Below are 16648 nucleotides of genomic sequence, written 5' to 3' on the forward strand. Positions count from 1 at the left end.
CTGAGATTCTCAGCTTAAATCCTTGAAGGGTCGGGCAGTGGGGAGGCACTGACAGGACATGATGAATGGTGCCCTCTCATGATATATTGCAGTGTATACATTGACCTTTCAAAGGTTTAGAAACCTCTCAAATTAGGGTTGACATCTACTAGATAGACTGGCTGTTGAGCATTTGTCCGCCCCAACTTTTATCAGCCTCACTTGATGGATTAGAGCTTTGCATTGCCTTCCCAAACTGCTTCCTCCAACATCAGGCTCTTAATCATTTATGACAGAAGAAAAGAGAGCTGCAGTTTACAAATTTCTTGGGATATAAATGAAAATGCAGATTCAGGGCCTTATGCCAGACCTGTAGATTTTTTTTTAGCAATCTTAGTTCAAGATAATGTCCCCAGAAACATTTTGGGTACCCCACTGTTGAACACTGATTTATAGACTGAGGCTATGTGATAAAATATGCATTTCCCTCCCATCTACATATACATACATGCAGGCAAACTCATTTATAGACAATATCCTAAATCAGTCCTTTGGAGTCGCTATGATGAGGAATATCCTCAAGGATATTCTCAGGTCATGTGATATTTTTCTGCTTCAGATTATTGCAAAGAATTTTGATATGAGAGAAATACTCTAAAATTATGAGTTGTCTCCCTCCCCCCACGTTATTTTCTCTCTGAATTGATGTGCCAAACACTCTTTATGACTGCCACGCTGAAAGAACATTCACCAGACTGGACCAGTAGACGTTTCACTCTTCAGTGATGGCCAGTGTTCCTATTTATGAAGGATAATAAGGCTTTATCCTGACCTGTGCTGAGAGACTAAAAAAGTGATTATCTTTATGATATTCACTGTGTGTAATGGCCTTGCTCATATAAACAGATACAGATAATTAGCCATGGCTGTATTAATTAATCTTTCAAAGAGATATGAACTTTAGCAAATACAACTGTGAATTAAAAAACATGCATGTTGATTTTAGCTGAATGGGTCAAATAAGTATATGTGAAAGACAGACATTTGAGAGCAAAAAGTATTCTATGCACTAAGGAATAACTTTTCATTTGGGTTACCCAAATGAAGAGTAAGTGTGTGTGTGTGCGTGTGTGTGTGTGTGTGTGTGTGTGTGTGTGTGTGTGAGAGAGAGAGAGAGAGAGAGAGAGAGAGAGAGAGAGAGAGAGAGAGAAAAGAGATGGAGATGGGAGGAGAGGAGAAGAGAAAAATAGCAGAGCAGAGCAGAGCAGAGCAGAGCAGAGCAGAGCAGAGCAGAGCAGAGCAGAGCAGAGAGAAGAGAAGAGAAGAGAGAAGAGAAGAGAAGAGAAAAGAGAAGAGAAGAGAAGAGAAAAGGCAAAGAGAAAGGCAGGTGAAGTAAGGGAGAGAGATATAAGGCAATTGAAGACTTAGTTATAAGACTTTCTACATATCAAAGATTAATCATTACTCACTATCTTATTGAGAAGTTTTGCCAAATAACTAATGGAAACGCAGTAGAATTTGTTAGAAATATATTTAACATAAATAAAAAGAAACCGCTAAATAACAAGAGCATCATAAATATTATTCTGGCACGAAGGAAAGTGAATCCTTAAATGAAAGGAGAGGAAGATTTGCTGGATCAAGTATTTACCTTTATAATTTCTACCTGTAGACAGTTGCCATCAGGACTCACATCTCCAATTCAAATATGCTGGGAGATTACAGTATAAATCTTCTGCCACAACAAGCAAGAGGGAGGACTACAGGTCTGCATAACATTCCATTTGGTAAGATAGATGTATTTGGATTGAGATTAGAATGCACAAGAAGTCTAAATCAACACACATTTATGCCTCCTTTTGAGTCATAATCAGATAAGTAGTAGATGATGACCACAGAGAAGAAAAAGAAAAGTTGCCCAGAAGATAATATTTGTGAATAAAAACGTTCCAGGACAAGGATGTGAAACATCTATTGAAATCTGTACCTTACTGGTTTAGCATAAAAAATTGCTTGTCAGTAATCAAGACAACATATGTGAAAATGTTAGGGCCTGGAATGCCTATAAAAGCTTTGGCAACTTGCAAAGATGTCATTTGTTGTTTAAAACCTGCACTAAACAACTTAAAATAAGCCTCATCCCAATATAAGACCTACTACATGTTCATAATAAACTATACAGGGCCTGTGGGGCTTCTAGGCAATGCAAACACAACTGTTTGCAGTGTTTATTTCTGTACCACTATTTTTGTGTTTATTTACCCAGCATAGATGTTATGGCTCATTGAGAATCAAATGGTTTGTGTAGGTGGCCATGTTTTCATGGTCAAAACAGCTCATGCAGAGATATGTGTGCTCGCTCCACTGATGCTCTCATCCTAGGAATAATGATATATAGGAAGGCAGTTTAATTCAGCATATATCAAACACCTATAATATATAAGTAAAAGGTGTTTGGAAAAGACATAGATTCAGGTCCCATTCGAAGTGACAAAACAGGCAGAGTAGTGCTTCAAACTGTCCAATTGGAGGGAAAACAGCAAAACAGTACCTTGATCCTTAAAGCCAGGCCATTTCATTACTGAGAAACCTCAAACCAGGCCGACGGCTATGAACAGGTATGGAACTCCCTTAGAACATGAGTATTTATAGAGTTTATAGGCATGGATAGTCAAAGGAAGACTTGGACTTCCGATTGAAGGCAGTGGTAGACACTGAGAACATTTTAATGTTATTTCTGACTTAATGAGAGTTTCGCCACTTTTCATTCTCCTGAGACCTTTCAACAGCTTGGAAGGATGTTGAATCCTGAAAGAAAGCAGAAATGATGAAAAGAAGCAATAAAGGACTTTATTGTTGACAGAATCTCCTAGCTGAATCATATGGTTGATCCAAAGCAAGACTTGATTGGGAAGACATGCATTTTTCTCACGGCACCAAGATGTGCTTGATATCTTAATGGATCTTCAAAGTAACCCTGGATACACATAATTAACGGGCTTGCCACTGTGCCCCTATTTAAATCAATAGAGACAACTCTGGAATTGGATTTTCTGCAAGAGCCATATGCTTGTATTGTTTTTATTTAACAAGCATTAATTGGCTACCTCCACAAAAAATACTTAGCATCGTTACTCTTTACATACAGATGAATTTAGCTTCCTGAAAGGGAGAGTAGATTCAACATGAATGCTTTATGAGGTGAGCATGGGATGTTTGAATTGTTCCTGTAACCATTTTAATAGATCAGACTTCTATTACAAAATAGCATAGGCTAGGTAGCTTAAACAACAAACATTTATTTCTCATAGTTCTGGAGGCTGGGAAGTCCAAGATCAAGGTGAAGGCAGATTTGATTCTTGAGGGAAACCTTTTTTTTTGGCTTGCAGATGGCTACCTTCTTGCTGTGTCCTTACATGATGGAGAAAGAGAGAGGACACAAACTCTGGTATCTCTTCTTATATGGACATTAATCCTATCATGAAGGCCTCATCCTTATGACCTCACCTAAACCTAATACCTCCCAAAGGCCTCGATCTCCAAATACCATCACATTGGGAGTTAGAACTTCAACATATGAATTTTTGTTTTAGGGAGGGAGGGGCACAATTCAATCCATAGAAGATGATGACTAAGACTGGGTCGTCATTTCAGAGAACAAATTCACAACTATTTTCCTTGGCTTTATCGGCTGAAGATGAAAAGATAGATGATCAGTTTTATTCCAGAAAGTTGTTATCTCCTGAACTTTTAGCTGTTCCACTGGCATATTGTCCCTTTCTTTGGTTTGGACCATGAGATGAGTATCAAATTGTTTTAGGATTTTCCTTCTAAATTGAAGAGACTCCCTATATAAGAAAGAGCACAAAATGTATAGAGTACTACTCTGGGAATTGGGAAGACTTCCTTCTGCTTACACCAATGGATGAAAAGAAGATGTTAGAAGTCTTAAATATAGTCGTCTTCTATACTCCTCCCCTTTCTTACTAGCAATTCACATCTCTCATTTCTTCCTAAGCACATCTTTTCTCAGAAAGCTTTTATGGTACCCACCTATTCTGTACTCTTCTAGGCTAGAATACTTATTCTTTAGTTTTATATACTTTTTTTCTCTCCTCAAATCATTTTTGAAAATGTAACCCAACTTTTTTTAGTTCCTTCAAAGCAACCATTATCTTACATTTAAGAAATGCCCTTTAGTGGACGTTGTCTAGTCCATTTTAATGTGGCTGTTGGTGTTGGGGGTGCTCTAGGCCTAGAATGGAATCAAGGCCTTCTTGTTCAAGCTTGTGTACTCTAAAAGATCATAATCATATAGAGGAAGCTATTTTTTTCCAGAAGCCTAAGTTCAAGCCATGCGCTCAGCTCCATAAAAATTTGTTTTCTTTTTTTTTTTTAGGAACTTACCGAAGTAACTATGATTCATTAGTCACAGCCTCACACCATTCTTCTAACTTATGGCCCATTTATATAGCCTTAATTTCTGGAATGTTTCACGTTCTTTTCATGAGAGCCTTTAAACATGATGTTCCTTCTGTCTGGAACGCTATTCTCAAGTTACCTTTATGGGATCCTTCACAATATTTAAATTTCCACTTAACGATTACCTCCTCCAGCCAGTTTTCTTTTACTATCCTATTCAATTAATGTCTCTCCTCATTGTTCTCTATTTCAACACTCTCTTATTACCCTGTGACACACATACGTATTTGTTATTACTTATTTTAAAATTTGCTTTGCATTTGCCCATGCATTCCTCACCTGTTTCACTCCTCACTCTGTCTTGCACAGAGTAGTTGCTTGATATACTTTGTTTAGTAAACAGATGAATGAATAAACTAGGCATGCATTTCTCATTCAGAAATTCTTTTTAGTCCTCTCTAGCAATTAACCTCAAAAGAATAAAGTTAAGGTTTGAGAAATTGGGAATGAAAATTACTCTCACACCTGTGGGATTTATTGTACAAGGAATAATAATGAGGATGAGGACTAATACTTATTGAATGTTTACTGTGTACCATTACGTGCTATTAAGTTTATTTTATTTAGGGTCCCTGCTTGCAACTGCCTCCCACCACAGCCCAGAGAGAGCAGTCTGAGCTGTGTACTTATGGACATTTCGTACGTATGGTTTTTCATAAGGAGACACTGTTTCCACAATTATATAAGCATCAGGTCTTATAACACCTGAGTCTGTTCTGGAAACCTGGGAAGGTATTTAGAATCACTGTTTCACAGATGAAGAAACTAAAATGTAATTCAAGTTAAAAAGAACTAGGAGCAGATGGAGAGGGGTTCTGAACCCTGACCGTATAACTCCAGCACTTATGTTTTTACCCATTATACTACATGGGCTGCAGCAAGTAAACACATATTAGTAAAATAAAGGGCCCATGAAGACAGGGCTTATATTTCTACTGATAAGACTTTCTTTAAAAAAATAAATGCGCTTAGTTCTGTTGCAGAGTGGGATTCAAGGATTGCTATCTTCTTGTTATGTCAGCCCTTAATGGCCTCAATTTCCTCGAGATCTTGCTCAGAACTTTGGCCTGCAGTGCTACAATTTGTCTTCATTTCATATAACACCAAGTCAGCTCCTTGGTGATTTTCTTAAGTGTCTGAAAAGGGAAGCTACCCTTGCCTACTACTGCCTTCTTCTTCAAGTCCCCTTAAATGAAGGTGGCAATATCCTATGCTAGTATTCTGTTGTGTAAATAGCCCTTCTAAGTTGACTACCAGATTATATTGTAGGGAAAAAAAAAACCAACAACAAAAAAATAAAAACAAACCAATACAAACTCAAATAACAAGATGTCCTCCAGAGTATGATTTACCTTTTTGCCAGTAGTCAAATGGGGATCATAATACTCATGCTCATCCACTAACTGGTTGTTTTTAGATAAACGGCATAATAGTTGTTAAGGCATCTTGGAATTAGAAGTGTTACATAAATTCAGGAATCATTATATCATCAATAAGTGGTTGAAAGTTCTAGAAATATCAGCATCTTTCTCAAGACAATGACTACGGTAAATGAGCTTAGCTGGGTGGCCCAACTGATTTTGAAAAGATGTTAGTGTATTAACTTAGATTAATAAAAATCCTTATTATAGTTATCACATAAAAATTAATGTCTCCTAATCAAATATAGTTACAACAAAAAAACTCTCTCAAAAATTCTGATGCTGGTCCCAAAGTAGGCAAGAATCTGTGTAGTGTGCTCACTGCCCATTCTTATTCTATAAAAGGGACCCAAGAATCATTAATTCATTCATTCACTCATCCAATAAATATATTTTTGGAGCTAGTGTTATGTGCCAGACTTTCTCTTATGTCCCAAGTACACAGTGGTGAGCAAAATGAGCCACATTCTATTCCTTCATGAAAATTATAATCTAAGAGGAAAAGAGTTTAATCAAATAATCACAGTAGTGAATTCATTACTTCAAACTGAGTTAAATACTTTGAAGGAGAGGAACGTGGTACTCTGAGAATTGATATCAAAGTACATAACTCGGGTCAGGAAGAATTTGCCTAAGGAAATGACGATCAGCTGAAATCCTAATGAATGGGCCTTGACCAAGGGAGGAGGTGCGTAGGCACATCTTAAGTAGGGGAAACAACATGGACAGTGCGGCACATTTCTGCATCAGAAAGATGTCTAGTATGCTCAGAATGAGGATAGCCAGAGGAGTATATAGTCTAAGATAAGAATGAAGAGAGAGGCAGTGATAGACTATGAAGTTCCTTCGGGGCAGATCCAAGGATTTTAGTCTTTATCATAAGAGTAATGGAAAGCCATTGGATGGTTTAAGGGTATGGTGGTAGAGGGAGGGAATAACGATTTCATATATGATTGAAACTCTCTCCGATTTAGTGTACAAAATTAATTGGAGGGGGCCAGAGTGGATAAAAGGAGACCAAATAGAAAACTATTATAGGCAAGAGATGACAGTAGCTTGGACTAAGATGTTGGCAGTTCATCTAGAGAGAAATTGCAAGGTTCAAGGGTTACCTATGACAGAGTACTGAATGAGGTATGAGAATGAAGGAGAGGGAAGGACCAAGAGTATCTCTAAGACCTCAAACACCTAAAGTCCGATGAGGCACTTATACTGTTGTACAAAGAGTAAAAATTTAATGAGCCTGATTTCTTCACTACTTTATCGATTAGCATGCTCTCTCTGTGCCAATGTTTTTGCCAACTGAATGAACAAGATCCTCACCCTCAAAGTGCTCACAGTTGCTTTGAATCATCTCCAAAGTAACCATATCTTTGTTCTGAGGAAAATGGACAGAATTCTGTTTTACATGTGCAAGCCTGCTATTTCTTTCACTGGTGGAGTATTTTATTTTGAGAGCAAGCCTAACACCAGTGTGCTTTTACAAGGAGAGCTAAATATATTTTTATTTTGTGGAAAACTTAGCTACCATTATTGTCTTGAGAAAAGTGGCCAATTCTTGTGGTTTATTTTGTGGAAAGGCATGGCTGGATATAAGAAATGATTATAGAGGTGCAATGTTTCTACTATCAAACCCCAGGCCCCAAGCAGTAGCAAGACACCCAGAAAGTAATAGGACTTTTTGTCACTAGGCCTGACAAGGAAGCAAATTCCTATTTATGTCTAAAAATTCAGGTTCTCCTTGCCTGGTTTTGATTATTTCGGAAAAAATACACAACTGTATTTACTAGGGTGTTTTCACGCTTTGCTATTCTTTGCCAGTTATTTGTGTTGACAGCTAAAGATATACAGTTGGGCATTTTTACTGAACAATTTCTTGTAGAGAAGAGGATCCATTGCTGACATCCAACTTGAAGTTACTATACTAAGTACAAACTATCTATAGACTACCAATAATAGTGAACTAAATTGTCAAAGACTAGAGTGCATTTTATATTTCTTTAGGAATTACAAATGCTTTTTGTAAGGGAAAAAAAGTCTTTATTTAAATACCTGGACATGCTTAGTGATTTTAGAAGACAGCTGCATGTGTCCCACAACAACACAGCTGGGATATGCTGAAATAAATGTTAAAAGGCATTATTTTATTGCTCCTTAAGCAGACATTTATGTTTTTTTATTTGGCAAAACAAAACTTCCATTGTAAATGGAAGATGGTATGATTCCTGACATTTCTTAGATTCAACTTGAAAAGTACTCAACACTATTTATAATGTTGTTCAGAGAAGGAGACTTAGAAAAGCAACTCTAAAGAGATTATGTCTCTGTCCTGAAGGAGCTACGGTCTAAATGAAAATTTAGGTAATAGGTTAATATCAAGAACAGACTTCATTTGTCTGGCCCCCAAAATGAAGTAGTCTCAGAAATGAGGAAAAATAAATGATTCAAATTCCCAAGAAATAAGTTTATTTCTGTGTGCTTCAGTTTTTGTTTTTAATTTTTTAAAATTAAACAAACATTAGCCATGATGAGAGTCAATTGAGCTAGTATAAACTCTCATTTTAAAGAATATCCTTCAATAACTAATCCTACTTAACAGTATTATAATATCCAAGGTAATTTATCTCAGTTGACCCTTGCTAATGTTACCTATCAGAAATCGGTATAATAAAATCTATTTAGATTGAACCTATTTTATAACAGATGTTTCCATATGTCACTGTATGCATAGCGATTATTTTTTTATTCAAAGATCTGTCAATATAGAGTATTCCCAATTAAATTAGACTTGTGTTTCACTAAATTGTCATTTTGATGACTTTCTGGTATTCTAATTTATCCATTTTTATCTATTTCATCCCCTTCTTAAAAAAATAAAATTAAATAAAGCAAAACTATGTGGTCTTTTGTACCTACCAAAAATTTTTGGCAGTATACAGTGGTCAGAGCTGATTTTTAAATATTTATTTCTATTACTGGAATGTATATTAATTTTCTTGCATAGCATGATTTGAAGTAATTAATGAGAGGAGTATGTACTTGGCTATAATATTAGAACAAAGTTTGTATCACCAAAAAATAAATGTCCTAATAATAAAAATAGTTCACCATGTCTGATAGTAGATGGTTAATAATGAAACACACTTCATCAGCATACTACCAGTTAAAAAAAAATTCCAAATAGAAAATCTTTTATTTAAATGGAAAACAAAGAGCTAGATATGAGACAGCAAATACTCTAATGATTTCTCTTTAACTCAAAATAAAAAACACAGGAAGAGAATGGTGATTTTCCACTTTGTATGAGGTTAGAATTTCCTTCTGAATATTTCACAGTATGCCCCTCTCTGGGACGCCTCTACTTGTATTCAAATTAATGTTAATAATAAATTATTAGCATTGGCTCTGATAAGAAAATTATACAATTTTCTTTGCCTCTGAGCAATTTATGAAACTATGAAGTAGATTTTTCTTGTCAACAGAATAAAAATGGTCATTTACTGTTTTGTCGTCAAAGTTAGGAGAAAGAAAATACTTTAAAATTCTCAACATGCTTGATAATCTAAGTGAAAACCAAATGCATTAGTAATACCAATTTGCCATTGAACAAAATTATATGAGAAGTAAGTTGATATTTGGAAATAGTTTCTTGCTTAAAATCCCAAAGAATGTGTTTTTATAATTATAATTTTAATTTAATTTTTAAAAATATTTGGCTTGATTTTCACCCATAAGACTCACAATGAAGTAGCTGAGGTGCATAGTTTTTGCTTGTTTTTTTTTTCCTGGTGTTTTTAACTTAGTAGTTCTCAGAAAGTTGTTTTTATTAGGCATTTCTGCAATTCAAATAACTAAATTTCTTATTTCCCCGTGTCTATAATGTGTATATGCCTATAGTTAGTATATAGTATATAGAGAATAATACCTAATTAATTATGTATGAGTTTTTCAATTGAAACAAATATTTCATTTTTGAAGACAGCCTATGTTTTAACCATATATATTTTTAAATATTGAAAAGGGGAAGAGAGTGAACTCTCAAATATCTAAGTTACTAACTAGATGAATCTTAAATGTGGATAGGTCTGGCCCTGTCTTTAATCTAACCTTTCTAACTTCTCCTGAACCTGTTACTCTTAACTAGAGCAACCTGGATGGAACTTCCTGACAACTTTATTAGACGAGCATTTCTTGACCTCTGTCTTTCAAGATATTCATCCTAACTCTGGTAACTCTACTTTTCCACTCTACAATCTCATCTTTTGTAGCTAGTCCTGTCACACTATTGCATGCATGGTGTCAAATAAACAATTTTGGCATTTGCAATAAATCTTTCCTGGATTAATTGATTCCTTTTTTTTTTTTTTTTTTTAAGGTTTAAGGAGATATTTGTAACAAACTTGGTCCCTTAATATACGTTTTTGTTCATATTACCAAAAAGGAAATTAGTGAACCAAGCAAACAAAATTCCTGGCAGACTAAGCTGAGAGATTGCGTGTTAAAAGAAGGGTAAGAAGGAAAGCTAAAACTAAGGAAAAGGTTATCAAACATTTTTCAGTGAAAAACTATTTTTAATCTCAGAAAGAATATTATAATCTGTCTGTTAGGATTCTATTTTAATGCGTTCAATATAAATTAAAATTATTACTAAGAAAGTTACAATATCTGCTTTGAGTTTTTAAAAATTTTATTTATTACTGATGAGAGCAAACCTCAAATAGTAAGAAAGGAATCTGCAGTGGAAATGTGTAGAGAATAAATAAAAAAGAAACGATTCTTTAATTTTCCTCGCTGTTGTGCCTTTTTTGACCTTCTTATTTCACGTTTACAGTACTCTCAAGTATTTGGGAAATCGTACCTTACCAGACATAAAGGCTATATCTGTCCACGGCCTGCATTTAGGCCCTCAGGGGACATGGCACAGCTCTAGCAGAACTGCCCTCTTCTCACAATAACCCCAAACCATCCACCTTCTGCATGATATAGGGTTTCACACTTTGGCCTCCACCTACTTATCAAATGCCTTGGCAGTGATTTTGAACTCAGGAGAGTCTTTATATTCCACCAACAGTATCCATATTTTGAACAAAATCAGAATTCAGAACTATCTGCTAATTTGGCCTATTAGCTATATTTAGTAAATAAGTTTCTCATCTGTCTGTTGAAAACCAAACCCTTTGACACATTCTGTTCCACCAATAATGCATTCAAGGAAAGGATAAAGTATATACAGACACTAAGTAATACCCGTTTCTAGGCAGTTGTCCTAGAACAGCAAGCTCATTTATTCTTCATAATTATTTTAAATTACCTAAACTTTCCAATATTAATAAAATTCTATTATCAACCATTGGTTCTTGTCCCTTACAACTTGATTCATATATCTTTTTCTAAGAAATAGACATATTTATATTAACCTTATGAGCAGCCCATTTTGCAAAACAGGCCTTGATACCCATTCTTTGAAGCAGTTGAATTCTGCGTTTACCAGTTAAATGAGTGTGTGTGCACTTTGGGTTTGAAAAAATAGGGGCTAAGTTGCTGATTTGGGCAAGTCACACAGTCAGCTCATAAAACCTTAATTAAATAAACATTGTGCTTTCTTAATTCTAGTATACTACAATCTACAGCATCCCTTAGGAAAATTTTAAATACACGACAGAGCCTTAGCACCTCATTTAGCAGCCACTGACTTAGGCCAGTGATTTGGATGGATAGTGTTTGGATTCAATTACTCTGAAATAAGGAAACAAATAGAAGTCAAGTTAATTATCATATTGTCTTAGTTGCGATGCTTTTTAATTTAGAAAAAAAGGTGGGAAAACAACCCATGATCAACTCTATTCAGTAGGCTTTCAGATACCAGGGCTTTCATAGTAAACAATAATTTCGTTGCTGGTATCAGCTCTGTCCCCAGGAACAATGGCTTCATCATCATTCACAGTACCAGCATCATCACTCTAAAAGAAGACTTCCTGGAGCGAAGACACTGCCATGGTTTTCATAAAATCCTATCTAGTAATAGCAGAATGAGTGAGTTACCTATTGGTACAACAAGTTGTTGTATATGAATTGAACTTCATTTTCTATTGGTGTACTGGAAAATGCTTGGTAGTGAAATGAAACAGACCAGTTCAAGCTCCAGCTCCACTTCTTCCTAGTTATACACCGAGAAAATTACTGGATACCAATGGCCCTCAAGTCTTTTCTTTTTAAATATCTGTAAAATTGGGTTAATCAGACCTCACAAATATGGTTACATGTGATGGCAAACAGTCTTGGCAATATAGTTGGCACTCAATAAATCCTAGCTTTTGAAATTAGCAACGTAAGCAGTCAGAGGAAAATATTTTACATCCTTGCCAGTCAGACACACACACACACACACACACACTCTCATACACATACACATTTAACTGTACTCAGAGATTTGGTGAGATAAAACAGAAAGTATCCTAATAATGTACACAGTTAAGAATTTGGGATCATGTGCCATTGGAGATTAGTATTACAAACAACAATCTTGATAAATAGGACATGGGGCTGAAATCAATAAAAAGAGATTTCATAAAAACAAATGTAAACTGTACAAACAATTGTTCTACAGGGATAGAAATGTAAGCTATAATGAATGATAAATTGAGTATAAGTCAACAATATGATGGTGCCATATAAAATCCCAGCTACTGCTTTGGGGTATATTAATAGGGAGAGCATGGAGGAAATGAGAGGTAATTATTTTGCTCTACCAGCATTCTTTAGGTCTCAATTGGATAACTATGTTCAGTATTTGTTCTTTAGTTGAAAGAGAATCAGATAAATTTGAATGAGTTCAGAAGAGAGCAACAAAAATGATAAAAGTTTTAGAAAATGAGATCTATAAGGAAACATTAAGGGACTGGGCATGTTCAGACTGGAAGAAAGATAACAGAGAAGCAGGGTAACTATTAACACAGAGAAAAGAGATACTATAAATGAGAGAAGGGATCAATTATTCCCACCAGTAGCTCAGAGTTAAGTTGGGCTTGAGATACAGTTGATAAACTTAGTTTAAATATTAAAGACAACTTTGTGAGTATAGATCAATTTAACATAGAAACAAAGTACATTTAGTGATTATGAAAACCTACTTATTAAATAATTTCAGTGTCAAACTTGGAATTATCTTTGTAATTTTGATATAGTGGAAAGGAGATGATTCAGCTTATCTCCAACTCTGTTTTATCCTAATTACAGCTCTACGAATATGCCATAGTTTATGTGTCTGCTCACATAATTACAGATACAATCTATAATTATTTAAATTTCTCACTTTGTTCAATGTTTTGTCTTAATTTAAGTGATAGAAGCATTTATTTTTTTCTTTGATTTTTTTTTTATTCTTTAATTCTTCTTTATACTCTTTTATTAGATTTGAATTCTGATATAAAGCTGTAATGATACTAAAAAAATATGAGCAAATTTTCTGTGTCAAAAATTTTATAACAAAGCTTCCTGTATTTTTATAACTTCTTGGTTGGGTAGGTTCAGGAAACTATAAGTACAGTACTTATTAGGGGCAGGCAGTGGGCTTTCAAAGTCAAGACAATTAGGCCTTTATCTTAGTGTTCTTTATACTTATGATTAATATAGAATTAAAAAGCACAACCATGTACTCTGTGAACTTAGACATTATTTTAGCAAGTTGAAATTCAGTTGCCTTTTTCGTAAAAGGAGAATAGTACCTGAACTCGTAAAAATAAATGAGACTATTTATTTAGAACTCCTGGCATAGAGTAGGTATTTAATAAACATGTGAAATCCTCATTTCTCACTTCTCTTACCAACTGTTCCCTCTGCTTGTATGTCTTTTTCTTTGAGTCTCGCTTCCCTGCACAAATTCCATTGTGGCCCAATATCTCCCATATAAATTCAGTCCCCTTGAAACTTTATTTACGGCCCTTTATAATTTGACTCTATGATTCCTTTCCAGTCTTAATATTTTTTTGCTTCTTGGTTGAATAGGGATTTCCTTGTCGTTGCAGTCAACTGTATTTGTAATAGTCAAAACCTCAAACTATGCAGAGAACAGTTCATTGAAGAATGACCAACAGAAGGAGAAAATATACATACAAATGGCACATAGGAAGCTTAGACACAGGGTTTGGGTGGTTTTCTCAGATCTCTTATTTATTTTTTCATCACAATGTTAGTACACATTCACTTATAGGGGCTTATGTCAGTATTGCGCCCAGCTTTTTCAATGGGTTTGCCAAGCAGGAACAGTGAGAAATGCACATTTCTGATTGTAACCTTTATAAGATTTAAGTACCAACACCTGCAATCTCTAAAACTTGGTGTTAGGACTTTGTTTTTCTTGTTTTCAAATTTTGTCTCCTAGCAGATGTTGGCTAATTGCTTCAGTGGCTCCCAGCTTCTCATGTTATTTATAAAGGGCATTCCCTTTTCTCACTATGACACCCTAAGAATGGTAGCCTGATCCTGAATACTCTGCTAAAAGCATGGTGCCAGTCCTCTCACTCCAAAGAGTAAATTTTAACACCTAGAAGTTCTAGAAGTTGAATAAACTCTTTGATGACTGTGGCCAAGTCTTCAAGACAGAAGATTTAGGGAGAAAGGATTGGGAAGGGAAAATTCAAAGCCAAATGGAGAAAAGACTAGTTCTTGCCTAGATTATTTGTAGTAACCTGTTGGCTGGTTACCCTGTTTTTACTTCTCCTAGCTAGCCAGTCCTTTGCAAAACTTCCAGAGCTATTAGTCCATTCTTCTGTTTAAAAGCCTTTAACAGCTTCCCTATCCTCTCTAAAAAATGCAAATTCTTGACAATAGTATAAAACCCCTTCATCATTGGATCTTATATATGCATACGTAATCAAAACTACTTTCCCCTCTGATGCTAAAGGTCCACACACATTACCTGACCTTCAGTCCTTCAAACAAACCAATTAAAAAGTTCAATGTTTCAATTAGTAAGTTCACTCCTTTCGTTAATAAGTTCAGAGTTTATTGATTCGATTTTCTTTTTGTCACCTGCCTCTTCCACTAGACTGTAAAATCTGTACTGACAGGTTTCTGTCTTTCAGTTGCAACATTGTATGTGGAGGGCACCTGGTTATTAGAACTTACAGAATAATACATGTTTAGATGACTGAATGAATCCTTGAAACTCTTAGCCTCAGAGATGAGCCCTTGGTCTCTAGCCTATTTGATGTGCCTGAACCATTATCAATTGGCTATTAAGTCTCATTTTAGTTTTTGTTAATATTGTTTTATTTTTTCATTTCTGATTTTGTTAGATTCTTTTGCTAATGTGACTCAAACCGAGTGTAAGAAGTTCTGTCTCACCTTGTTTCATAATTCTTTCATTCACTAATTAAGTACTTATTTCTTCTTTGTAGAGCTTTTTAATTTATTTGTGAAGTAAGGGTGACTCACATTAACTAAATTCAATAGATAGTTCAACTCCCCCAAACATTTTTTTAAAACAATCCAACTCATGCTACTAGTCTCATCAGTTTTCCAGGTTCTTACTTATGGCTCATCATTTACAAATGTACAGTAAATATAAGTGATGTAATTTTTTTCTGTAGTAAGCAGAACAAATTCTCACTAGAAACCCACAAATTCAACTGCAAGTATAAAACAGTTTAATAGTTAAGTCTTCTCTGAAGTTGAGAAATAAAGATACAGAGGAATCGAGTTCCTAAGTAATTCTCAATTCACACAGCAACATAGTGCAAGTGGATAAATTAGAATGTTTTTGTTTTCCATTCTTAAACCATTGTCTCTCCCCTGGCATGAAGATAATCCAGTGCCTTATATTTAACAAGGATTTGTATCATTTTTATTAATTCTCCTTTTCTAAGAATTTGATTGCTAACTTGGCTAAGGGGCATAATATTCAATAATATAAATTCTTTTTGTACATCATAGTTTGCAGCTCAACAAGGGCTGCGATTTTTTTTTAGAATGAGAAGATAAATTGTGTAGATTGTTCTTTCACTGGAGAGAACCCAAACACGTTTGTAGTCATATAATAAACCTACCTTATTCAAATGTAAAATAAAATAAAATAGAAAAATAAAAATACAGCCAATTTATTTAAAAAGAATGATGGGCTATAAAGCAACTAATTGGACACTGAAAGTCATTTTTTTGGAATGCTAAAAATAAGCTTATTCTCTTTATTCTGTAATAGATTCATTGGATTCAAGGAGGTGAAATGTCACCTAAAATAGCATTTGCATGAGAAACAGCAGGAATGAAGTGATAATCATGGCCAGTCACCACTGTCAAAGACCATTACTCTCATTTATTATTTCTCTAGCACTCTGTATTTGTAAAATACTTTATAAACGGTTATAATTCCTTTTCATTATAAGACTATAAAAGTTCTTAGTTCCTGCCCCAATACATGAGGCAGTGGAAGTCACAGTGCTGGCTGGTGTCAGTTACATAGATAGACCAGTGGTGAAGTCCTGGTCACAATGCCAGGACTTTTCACACATTATCTCCCAAATACATTAGCGATTGGGAAAGAAATGAAAAACTCTGGTAAAAGTCTTAAAGCTTTAGTATCTGGCAATGTGGAGGAAGAAGATAAATAAGAATGAGAAGAAGAGGAACTGGCAAAATCAAACCAAAAAAAAACCTATTTTTAAAAAGTGAAAGTATGAAAACTAAACATTTGCAGAATAAAGCAATTCAAATAAGAACACTATCCCATCAAAGGTATGTATCTAGTGAAGAAATGTAATAAAATATCC

The sequence above is a fragment of the Pteropus vampyrus genome, unplaced genomic scaffold (assembly GCF_000151845.1).
Source record: "Pteropus vampyrus isolate Shadow unplaced genomic scaffold, Pvam_2.0 Scaffold1, whole genome shotgun sequence".
Taxonomy (NCBI): Eukaryota; Metazoa; Chordata; class Mammalia; order Chiroptera; family Pteropodidae; genus Pteropus; species Pteropus vampyrus.